The sequence below is a fragment of the Montipora foliosa genome, chromosome 2, assembly GCF_036669935.1.
Source record: "Montipora foliosa isolate CH-2021 chromosome 2, ASM3666993v2, whole genome shotgun sequence".
Classification (NCBI taxonomy): domain Eukaryota; kingdom Metazoa; phylum Cnidaria; class Anthozoa; order Scleractinia; family Acroporidae; genus Montipora; species Montipora foliosa.
In genome coordinates this window covers 45,028,159-45,040,313 of record NC_090870.1, presented here as the reverse complement: position 1 = coordinate 45,040,313, position 12,155 = coordinate 45,028,159, and the positions used below count along the sequence as shown (strand labels likewise).

The following is a 12,155-nucleotide window of genomic DNA, read 5'->3' as shown; positions in this document are numbered from 1 at the left end:
AAATTCATGACGTTCTCGTTGCCGTCGGTGTTCCTTCTAAATTCGAAGCTTTTCAAGGTTAGGTTAGCAATACCAGTTCTTTTAGTAGTTTTTTTTAAAGTTCCATCCAGCTTCCATCAATACTTTCTTTGGCGGTCAATACTGTAGACTGGGGTGATGAGCGGCAATAAAAGCAAAGAGACGCCAGTGCTCGGTAAGAAACAGCTCCTCGTGGCAAACCACATAAAGAGGGAACACCAACCTCGGCTATGTCTGGAAAGAGATCAAACAAACGTGCGATGTCCTCTTTGCTTAGTGATATTCCCTCCACGCACATCGCGAAAATCTCGTGCTTTTGAATGGCACAAATGATGGACTCAACACCCACCTTACAAAAAGCTAGTCTAAGAAAACGCAAGGACGAAAAAGAGGCATTGCTAATTCCTGTGTAAGTCAAATTTTCACAGCCGCCTACGTTTAATATTCCTAACGAGGGTATGCTTCCGGTAACAAAAACTAGATGGCTGTCATCCAACATTGTTTGGCTCAAGTTGAGCTCCGCAATGTTAACAGCTCGAATAACTGGATATTTAGAAAGTTCACCTTTCATTTTTGCCATGTTAAGAACTGTCAGTCCAGCACAGTTTTCCACTATTTTGCAAAATGTTGCCCAGGTTGTTTTTGCGCCACTTAAATCAATAGAGCGGAATAGACTAGGCCTCCATTGGACTGCTATGAGAAAGTTATCCACTGTCTCCTTTGATGTGTTCTGTGCTTTTACAACGGAGAATTCATGATTTCTTGCGTACTTAATCAGAGTTTTGTCGTAAGAAATTTGCAGCCAAGCCTTGCACACTAGAGAAGCGGTTCTTCGAACAAATTTGTAGGGTAAATATGAGAAAACGTGAAGTATGATGCTTTGAGGCAAGGTATCCATTTATCTTCAGACAAGTAGCTACGAAATTCATTCACGTATAAGGCCATTTAAGTGACAGTCTTGTCACGTAGATTTAAAGAGTTGCTAATGCTGTCAGATTCTCAGGTCCCACCAAAGAAAAGTATCTGTTTGAATTTTTGGTCTAAAGATCTAAAAAAGCAACTGTGTATTACAAGTGAGACAGCAAATTATCAATGGAACTTTCTTTCTGAAACGACTTATCAAAGCACTGCAATACCCATTCAAGGAACCCTTATCATACTTCAAAAAGGGAATGGAGCTCAGTATCTTGAGACGACAACTTGATCTTTTGATATTCTAAAACAACAACATTTGTACTTACCTTAATGGATTTTTGGATTCTTAAATAAAGCAACACGTTTTTCACGTCCTTGATAATCGGGCCAGTTTCTCGTTTCCCCACCAAAGAAAAGAACCTGTTTTACATGATGTTTAGTCTCAAGATAAAAATAACCAACTGCGAGGAACAAACTAAAAGGCACATTATCAAAGAAAGCTTTGTTCTCCAACGACCTATCGAAGCACAGTTGTTTCAAACCGAGAATAGCATTTTTCTCAGCACTACGATGCTGCGGCTAATTCACAATAATACAATGACTGCATAGACTTTTCAAATAGGAGGAAAAAGTACGTATCTTAATACAGCATTTTCAGAAGTCAAACAAAAACTAGTGACAATAGGTAATAAAAGACTTTTTTCTTTCTTTTAACCTTAACTGACCCTTTTAAGATTAGTTTGCTGAATAGTAGGCATCTTCTTTAAGTTCGTTTATGCTACCGTTTTTCTCTTATTTAAGTCGTTTTCTTTCAAAGACAGCCGTGCAGCAATAAATATTGTTAACCGCTTAGCACAACAACCCCCGCACTCACTGATAGTGCGAGAAATCTAAACGTCCAAACACTGACTTTTCATAAGAGTTTGTAATGACATTATATCGAGTTTGCTAGCTTATCCTTTACGCAGTCATATGGATCAAGTTGAAAAAAAGGTACAATATGGCCATACTTTGTCTAGAACATTACTTTGGCATGACGTTTTCGCAAGTTGAATCTATTAGCCTCAGGCTACGAGGAGTGTAACTGAGACCACATAATCACGACTCTATTTGCAGTAAGTTAATGGGTACACACATCATATCGCTTTTTCAAAAGATTCCCGAAAACTCTTTCCCGCTTAATTACTTTTTTGGCAGATGTTTGTCAGATACTCCCATTTTCACTATTGTAGACGCCACAAGACAATATTTCGCGCGCATTTTTTTCGTCATGATTTTGGCGGGAAGTAGGTCGGATATTGTCTAATGACTCTGCCGAGAGAGAACATTATTTTTGAAAAAAAAAAAAAATGCGCAATGAGAATTTGTCAAAAGTGTTAAATCTAGACAGCTCAGAATTTTTTTGCCCGTCCTATATAGAGGTAGAGGATATTTTTGTTTGGTCCAATTTTCACTTTAAAGCCAAAACCTTTAGTAGAACCCATTTACTGAAAACTAACATTAAGAAAATTGCCTGGGATGACAATTGCATTTCGTATTACCACGTTGTTGTGCACATCTGAATACGATAAGAGTAAAATGACCCTACGGTCGCAGATAACTTAGTGGGGACTCACATCATATCAGTATGCCAAAAGGTTCACATCAGTCCGGGAGAGGGTCTATATTTTTAACACGGCAGGGTAGCCTTTCAGTTACCTGTGGAGAAACAGAATCGATAAATGAAAATTAACACTAAAAACCAAAGTACTAATAAAGCTGCCACCGATATCATGGGGTTTACGTTTTTAAATATTCGAAGAACTACAAGCCCACTATATTAGATTTCAACTACATCTTACAAAGGCGTTTTTAAGAGTCAAATGACACCTTCCAACACGCAATGAAATGTCCTCTTCTTTCTTTTACTTTTCACGGACCTCTCTAAGATAGTTTGCAGCAAAATCATGGGCAACCATATCATTTCTTGGTCGTCAGCTGATGAGAACCTTTAACTTCATGTTATTTGAGAAGTTTACTTTCAGAAGACAAAAGACCAATTCGGCTAACGCAATGTTGTACCCAAATCAAATCTCTTGGGGTTAAGATTCTTTGTGTATTGCATTTGCATGAGTACCTTGACTTTTACTTCACTTGACTTTTACTTCAATTGGGACCTTAAAACTGGGCATTAAGTTGGCATCTTAGGCGGCTTGTCTACACGAAAACGATCTTCTCCCTTTGTTTTATCTATCATGTGCTAACTATTTTTTTTTAATTTTGTATGTCAGTAAATTCAGTCGTAACCGTTCCATTGAAAAGAATTCTAGTTCCCAAAAAAAACAAACAGGCAGCTAATAATTGTCTAGCAAAGATGAGAACGGCGCCGAGACAATTCAATCTACGCCGAGACAACTCTGTCTACGCCGAGCTGCAGCAATGACCCTTTGCAGACCTTTGCATCCGGCATGAGGTATTAGCACAAAACGGTGCTTTCAAACAGTCATGAAAATACTTGCTACATTTCATCCACATGATCTTATGGCAATTTTCATAACGGTTTTGAACATTTTCCCCTGAATGTTTAATTCAGAGGAAAATGTTCAAAACCGTTGAGCAGATACAACGCCATTTCAATGATGAGTTTTGCGCCATTTTAACCATTTTAATTTATACGGCATGCATCAGGGCATGCAGATAAAGAATTCAGATAGCAAGTATTTCTTTCGATCGCTTCATAGGGAAAAATCTTTCTCTTTTTAGTTTTACAAGGGTCATTTGATTGTACTGATTGAATCCTAAGTTCTCCACGCTACACAATAAGTCTAATAAGTTTGTCTTTACATGCTATGCTAAGTATTCACACTAAATCATGCGAAAGGCATATCTCTCTCTGCGTTAGATATACAGAGAATATATGAGTAAAATGAAAAGAACCATAGAAAGCGAAAACAGAGATGAACAACAACATACCTTTCAGCGAATGATTCAACATCACCGCATGATATCGTGTTTTGATATGAGGTGCCCGTAAAAGGTCGTAAAATGGTTCAATGCTTAAAATTAGGAGTGTTTAATGACTCCATAATCAATTGGAGATAAGTTAATGGGGACATACAGTGCTTGCGGCATTTTCCGTCGCATTCTTTGTTTTTATCGTTTGTTTCATTTTACTCAAGTGACTATGACACATGGACTTTATAAGAAAACACCTCGCGCGAGTTTCCCTCGTCTCGCGGGAAGAAGTTTTGCTGTCATTGACTTCGCGGAGAGAGATAGAGTAGTCCGCCGTGTTTTTGAAAGCAAAAGATGCATGTAACTAAAAAAACTAAAGAGCAATGAGATTTTGTTACTAGACTTCTGTTGAATCTGGAAGGTTGACATTCGGCTTTATCTTTCCGTCGCCTTCGTTTAAGAACGGATGTTTCGTTTGGTCGTGGCCTCTAAGTAATGACTTACAAAACAACGAGATTTGACTTACGTGTAAGACTTACAAAACATCTCAATTTTCTAAAATTGGCCATAAAAGCGTCCATTCCTCATTACCAGTTTACTTTACCAAAATAAATAAACGATCAGCAGTCAGAGAGTACAGGGAGAGGAAAAATGGCGCCATTAGCTCCCTTGTATTGCACTTTCTTCCTGTCTAAGTTTTGCATGGGGTGACTTGAATCATATGTATCACCTACAGACATTCTACCTTTCTTACCTGTTATTTCAATCCTCTCCAAAGTGTTGAAACTGCAGGCACCTCAAGAAATAAGCCTGTAGAATAAAGATTATTGGAAAATCTCATCTCTTAACCCGCTGAAATGTTTCATTAGTCTAGATTATCGTGGTTATTATTTTTTTTTCCCAATGCCTTTTATATTAATAAAGAAATGTTATTATCGTTGTTGGGGTTGCTTTTCTTAATTGCCGGAAAAAAAAAATTAAGGTTTTGTTTTTGTTTGTTTGTTTGTGTAAACATAGTTCATATAGATGAACTGCTTATGAAACCCGGAGAGAGAACAGTACTGTCGCACTTCATGTTAACTTGACCGTGACGTACCATGCACAAACTGTTGTCCTCGGTTCTCAACTGAATTTTCAATAAATTAATCGAAACTATTGATTGGCTTTCTTTTAGAAAAATCGCGTGGGTTGTGCATGGTTAGGGCCAAAACAGAGAACAAAGTTGAACAAATTTGTTCACTGGTATGCTAAGTGACCTTTCTAGACAAGGGCATAAGCTTTCCTCAAGCTATCCTATCCCTTTAAAATTACTTACTTTCAACTGTCGTTCCCCTGCTTTGGTATAGGATCTGTATGTGTTTGCTGCAGGAACGTTAAACATTGTGCCAACAGATATTCAACATGTATACAGATTGCTATTCAAAGTTTATAGCGATGTGACTTTCCAGAGGAGACAAGAGATCCTCGCGTATCGTTATAAACTCGAAAATTCACCACTCGTCTGGAAGTAATTCAATTCTGAAATTCGAGAATTCCGTACAAATGAAAAGGCAAGAAACGTGTTGTAATACCTCGCACAAAATAAAAGCGTTTTTAAGCTTGACTGCTCTTGACATGTATTACAATAAATCAGATGACTTAAAGTCTCGATTCAAGGCGCATACTTTTTTGAATCGATTGCACGCTGATGAATACAATGTGTCTGCACTCTCTTTAATAATCGGCTTTACGTGACGCCACCAGTCGGTGCGTTTTTTTAAATAAAGATTCTTTAAATATGTCAGTCAACCACTGTTAAATTGTGTCCGATCAAAACCGATTTGTGCATGCGCTATAAATTGCTTATCAACAGCCTTTGATCAATTTTGTGTTACCACAATGAAAGGAACGTCTGCGTCGAGCGTAATATATAGCCGTTCACCAGAACGTTTTGTCAGGATCGGTGAGAGGCCTCTTAGGAGGGTTCCAAGGTTTGCATCAATGCGCGGCAGCGTAAAGTGGGTTTGGGCCCGGTGCAAGTCCTCCCATGCAACTGATCTAGGGAATTCCGCTCTCAAGCTTTGCGTGGTGAGTTGCGCCACCACGTAGGTCATTGAGATGTCAGGAAGGACCGTTCATTTTTCACCTCAAATAAAATTTAAGTGGTTCGTTTCTTCCCCTTGCACAAGCAGGGGGCATGGCACAGTGTCGCTGTGTTAACTTTGATTACAGTCAAATCTTGGAAATATGCGACAAATATATATATATAGTTTGAAGGGACCAAGGACGGACAACTCCTGGATGACATTTTCATTGGGAGAAAAACGTTTTGTGCCCTGAGCGGGATTTGAACCCACGTCTCCCTGATTACCGGTTGGATGTGATCACCACTACACTATCAGAGCAACCATGCTGGTTACATGGCCAATCTAGATAGCGAATAGGAATTAAGTGGTCATCCTGGGCCCATGTTTTTCCCAACCAGAACGATGATTCCACAGGCGGACGATATATATATACCTATCTTAAGGTATCTTAAGGTCTCTTAAGGTCTCTGTCATTACCACAAAAATTGACGCTCTCTCAACTCGTGAGAAAAAGTGGTTTTTCTCACGCATGCAGGGCCTTCCCCTGACGTGCTAGAGAGAAACCAATGGATGCGCCATCAAATGCTGCAATAACTTCTCGGGGTTAGGGGGGGGGGGGGGGGGGAATAGCTATTTCCGGGGGGGAGATATCACCAAAAAAAACTGCCTTCTCTCACGTATACAGGGCCTTCCCCTGACGTGCTAGAGAGAAACCAATGGTACCACGAGATTCGCCATCAAATTCTGCAAGAACTTCTGGGGGTTACGGGGGAGTAGCTATTTCCGGGAAGGAAATATCGCCAAAAACTGACTTTTCTTACGTATGCAGGACTTTCCCAGGGCGTGCTAGAAAGTAACCAATGGTACCACGAGATGCGCCATGATTAGGATTAGGGAGACCACACTCAAAACCGGGGGAAGTTGGACCCTAAAAACCACTTTTCCTCACGTGTGTACAGTCTTCCAGAGCCCGTTAAAAGTGAAACGGACCTTACCACGAGATGGGCCATCTCCTGAGGAATCTTCCTGGCGCGGTCTCGGGTACCCCGGACCCAAACGGGGGGAGTTAGGCCCGAAGACGAAAAACAAGTTTTTCGAGGATAACTCCCCCGGGATTTGGAATTTGGCTAATCCAAGGGCACCGTGAGGAGGGTCTTCGGAGGGCGCGTCTGATGAGCATAAAGCAAAGTCCGGGGGGGCATTTTTGTGTCAAAACAGGGGTGCTCTTTGGCCTCTGAGGTCCACAGGTCGATTAGCCCCGGGTCGAAACTGGTGCGAAAAGTTGTTGGGCAATAGGGTCTAGGCGCATGAGGAATGGGGTCCCAAGGGAATAAAACGTAGGAATGTTAAAGACAAAAGACTGTGCACAGGGCTCCCACCTCAACACAGGATGCCCATATTTCGTCACGTGATAGATCTCGTTGAGACCTTTCCAACGATGTATGGTATTATGGGATATCTCCATGGCAACGCAAGAACTTCTGGGGGTTACGGGGGAGTAGCTATTTCCGGGAAGGAAATATCGCCAAAAACTGACTTTTCTTACGTATGCAGGACTTTCCCAGGGCGTGCTAGAAAGTAACCAATGGTACCACGAGATGCGCCATGATTAGGATTAGGGAGACCACACTCAAAACCGGGGGAAGTTGGACCCTAAAAACCACTTTTCCTCACGTGTGTACAGTCTTCCAGAGGCCGTTAAAAGTGAAACGGACCTTACCACGAGATGGGCCATCTCCTGAGGAATCTTCCTGGCGCGGTCTCGGGTCGCCCGGACCCAACGGGGAGGAGTTAGGCCCAAAAACGAAAAACAAGTTTCTCGAGGATAACTCCCCCGGGATTTGGAATTTGGCCAATCCAAGGGCACCGTAAGAAGGGTCTCCGGAGGGCGCGTCTGATGAGCATAAAGCAAAGTCCGGGGGGCCATTTTCGTGTCAAAACAGAGATGTTCTTGGGCCTCTGGCGTCCACAGGTCGATTCGCCCCGGGTCGAAACTGGTGCGAAAAGTTGTTGGGCAATAGGGTCTAGGTGCATGAGGAATGGGGTCCCAAGGGAATAAAACGTAGGAATGTTAAAGACAAAAAACTGTGCACAGGGATCCCACCTCAACACAGGATGCCCATATTTCGTCACGTGATAGATCTCGTTGAGATCTTTCCAACGGTGTATGGTATTATGGGATATCTCCATGGGAACCTGAGATAAGCTTTTTGGGTGATCTGCTGTGCAGATCTGGTAGTAGTTTTACTCCTATACAGGATTTGAGGCTCTTTAGGAGTCGACTGGAGTAGTGGTCGTGAAATTTGACCCTCGGATTTGAGCTACGAAGCTGAAACTTGGCACCCACCTGCGTACGGCCTAGAAGATAAAGCCAACGGAATATGGGGAAGACCGGACAAAACTGGGGGGAGTTATGGTCAAAAAACGTTTTCCTCACTAACGCAAAGCCTTCCTCTGAGGTGCTACAAGGAAACCAATGGTATCACGAGATGCGCCTTGTAATTCTGCAACTACTTCTTGGGGTTAGTGGGTCCCAGCTGAAAACCAGGGGAAGTTTTGGCCCAAAAAGTGTCTGTCACCTCTCCCATGTGCAGAGCGCTCCATGGGGACGCTGGAGCGAAACCCATGGCACGGCCAGATGCGCCTGGTCATTGCGCATCTTTGTAGCAGGGTCGGGGGCCCCTGTTTTCCGGTGGGGGGACGTTTCAAGACAAAGACCCGCTTGGTCTCCTGCAAGACTTGAAAAAAAAGGCCCCTCCACCGCCCTGGGTTACGTCCATAAATGCGAGCATCATAACTTTACTTGATTTCATATCTGCAGTTCAGTATACGATTCATGTCATACACCATTTCGTTCATTGACAGTATTTATTTGACAACATATTACGATTTGGCAATACGTAATAAGATTTCTGCGTCAAATGATCTCACTGACCTCGAGTCTCTTGTTAATCGCGAGCTTGGCAACTTCAACGAATGGCTTAAGGCCAACAACCTGTCTTTGAACATATAAAAATCAAACTTTGTCATCTTTCGTCCCCGGCAAAAGAATATGCCCTTCATACCTAGGATTGGAATTCTCGACTCCGTGACTAACACCTCGCAAACCTTGAAATGAAAGATTATTTCAAATACCTTGGCTTGATGATTGATTCAAATTTTTCATGGAAATATCACATAGAGTCTATCTGCCACAAAATCAGCAAGTCGATAGGAATTATAGCCAAGATTCCACATTATGTCCCACGTCGTGTTTTACTTTCAGTGTACAACTCATTAATTGTCCCTTACTTAACTTATGGTATTTGTGCTTGGGGTAATTGTGCCTTGAAATTTCAAAGAAAGATCGTAACTCTACAAAAACGGGCCTTACGTCTTATTTACTTCTGTAAGTCTAAGGAACACGCCGTACCCTTCTTTGTCAAATCAAGTTGCCTTCCCCTACCTAGCCTATTTTCCAGAGATTGTAGCTAGTTATTGTATGATATCAACAGACAGACAGCACCAGTTAGTATACTCAATCAGTTTGTTAAAACAAGTCAGATTCATAATTGAGAACTTATTGTAATTGAGATTTACAAGGTTGTTCTGAAATTTACCTGGATAATGACAGTAAGATTAGGATTTTGCCTAAAAAACCTTGAAATAATTAAAGAGGAGAAACCTTTAAGATTTTGCAAGATGTAGCCGATTTACTCAGAGTTTTTGGCGGATTTTCCAAATGACTTACTGAGATTTGACTGGGATTTGCTAACGAATAGATCCTCAGATTTACTAAGATCTACCAAGACATACGGGATTTAAGATCATGATTGGATTTACGAGCTCAAGATGTAGTAAGGTTATTATGATATTCCAAGGTACTGTTTCCTAAATACACTGAGCTATACACAATAAAGCAAGATATACTGGGATTTATTAAGATATACATGATATTTACACACATATAGCGAAAATGATTCAGTTTTTTAAATTTGCCATGATATACTGAGATTCACCTATGGATATCAAAATATAGTGTGATTCTCTAACAAATAAAGGAGATTTACAGACTTACACTGACGGTTTTACCAAGATGTATAAAAAGGTAATGAGATATGCCAATATTTACAAAGATAAACTGGGCCTTACAATGTTATAGTGATATTTACAGAGACATTTCCCAAGATATACTGAGATTCACGAAGACATAGACCAATTGCATAAATGGCGCCCAAATTTGAGTAACAATACTTTATACATCCTTAGCCTCGAGTTTATGTTTCAAGAAAAAAGGATTTTTCTCATGAATGTGAGGCTAAGGATGTATCAAGTATTGTTATTCAAATTTGGGCGCCATTTATGCAAAGGCTCTATTGAGATTATTTTAAGGTTGACTGAAACCTTTTTAACCTTCACTGAGTTGTATTAAGATATATAATCATTAAAAAGAGATCTAGGAGACCTGAGGAAATCAAGGATGCATCACCAGACTCCATAATTTGAAAGATTGTGAGTTAAAACTGTTGTCACTTTTAGTTTTTATTATTTACATTGCATGAATTATGTGCTGCCCCTCTAGGAGCCCCTGTAAAATGACAATGATCTCTTACCTTTTACTCTTTGGAGTTGACGCCAAAGCTTTTTTTCACAAATATGGCAATCATAACTAGCATCAAATAGTTTTTCATCTTTCTTGCTTGGTAAATTTCATTGTTTTTTTGAAAGTATTTCTTTTGTTAAACTTAACAAAGATATCAGCAACATTGTCATCTTTACTCATTGCAGAATAAAGAATCAATTTAAAATTAATACCAGAAGGACCAACAGCATAAAAACAAAAAACGGATTGATAAGCAAATGAATGGCTTTTTTTTGGGTTTCCTTCACAATGTTAAGGAACACTGTAAAACATTCAGAATGTGCAGAAATTACTAAAGATACTTTTATTACGTTTGACTTCTTTTTGATAATTTTGGAAATTAATTTTTTTTAAATATTTAGTTTGACAACAGCAAGACCATTTCCTTTACAATATTCAAAGTGTTTTTTAAAAATATCTCTTTAAAAAAATTCATCTGGCAATCAAACAGTCTAGGAACGTTTTTAATGAATGAGTAATGCAAATTTTCTCATTTTCCTTCAGAATCAGTTAAAAATAATAAATCAATTGAGTTATTTTCAGTAAATTCTTTGATTGAGTTATATAATGGAAAACATGTATCCTTCCAATGTTCATTTAATCCAAATACATTTATTAATTGGTGGTAAAATTTCATACTTTTTCTAATTTTGGGATGTCCTTAATAGCAAGTGGAAAGCTTATTAGGCTGAAAAGTCTAAATCTGTTTTGTATTTTAAATCTGTTATTTTTTCTTGACCATTTTCCTTTGGGTAAAAACGACGAAAAATAGCCCATTAAAAACAACAAATGATTTGCATGTTAATAACTGCCTTTATTGCTAACAGACTAATTTTCGAGTTAGGATTTTGAGTTGGATTTCGAGTTGGATTTTCGAATTGGATTTTCGGGTTGGATTTCGAGTTGGATTTTCGATTTAGACTTCGAGTTGGATTTTCGAGTTGTTCAGTGTAAAATGCAGACTGCCAACCAAGGGTAAAATGCAGACTAAGGTTATAATGTAACTGTTGAAAAAAAAACCTTTTAGAAGTGCTAACTTTAGGCCTTATTAGACCTAAAACAATATTTAGCCTAACTCAAAAATCCAACTCGAAAACCCAACTCGAAATCCTAACTCAGTAAATTGGCACCCTTCCTCTTTTACTGCAATAAATTTTGGTAAAAGATTTATTTCATGCGTATGTATTTTAAAACTAATGATTTTTTTCAAACTTGAGATTACTCAGTCCTAATTCTGTATTACTAATTCCCTTCTCTGTTACTTTTTTGTATTTTTTTTAAAGATCATTTTCATTTATTTCATTATAATTAGCCTTTGAATTTCAAAATGTATAAAATATTGTTTTTCTAAGTGACTTTGTTTCAAAAAAAAAATTTAAGAATACCATTTCCACACTAACTACAACTTTAATATTTGTGTGCTCCACAGGCTATTTCCACTCTTTCCTGCTAGCCACTGGCGCTGGATCCCGTTTCCATGATCTCCAGTCCACCTCTTCCCTTTCTTTCTCAACTGTGTTCTCCATGTGCTCTTTGGTCGTCCCCTTCCTCTTCCTCTTTTCGAATTCTGGTGCTAATTCAATAAATCTGATTTGAGTTTT

General features: G+C 39.4%; 1 long non-coding RNA gene across 1 annotated transcript in view; it reads right to left on the bottom strand.

Annotated features, from left to right (window-relative positions):
* LOC137993251 (uncharacterized) overlaps window positions 1–5,539 on the bottom strand; it is an 8,238-nt gene extending 2,699 nt beyond the window's left edge. The window contains exons 1-4 of the long non-coding RNA XR_011121839.1: window positions 5,183–5,539; window positions 4,622–4,677; window positions 2,550–2,631; window positions 1–1,353 (exon numbers count right to left, since the gene is read on the bottom strand). The exon at window positions 1–1,353 is cut by the window's left edge and continues 2,699 nt beyond it. This is a non-coding gene — a long non-coding RNA (uncharacterized lncRNA). The remainder of the gene's footprint in view (window positions 1,354–2,549; window positions 2,632–4,621; window positions 4,678–5,182) is intronic.
* Window positions 5,540–12,155: the final 6,616 nt, after the last annotated feature.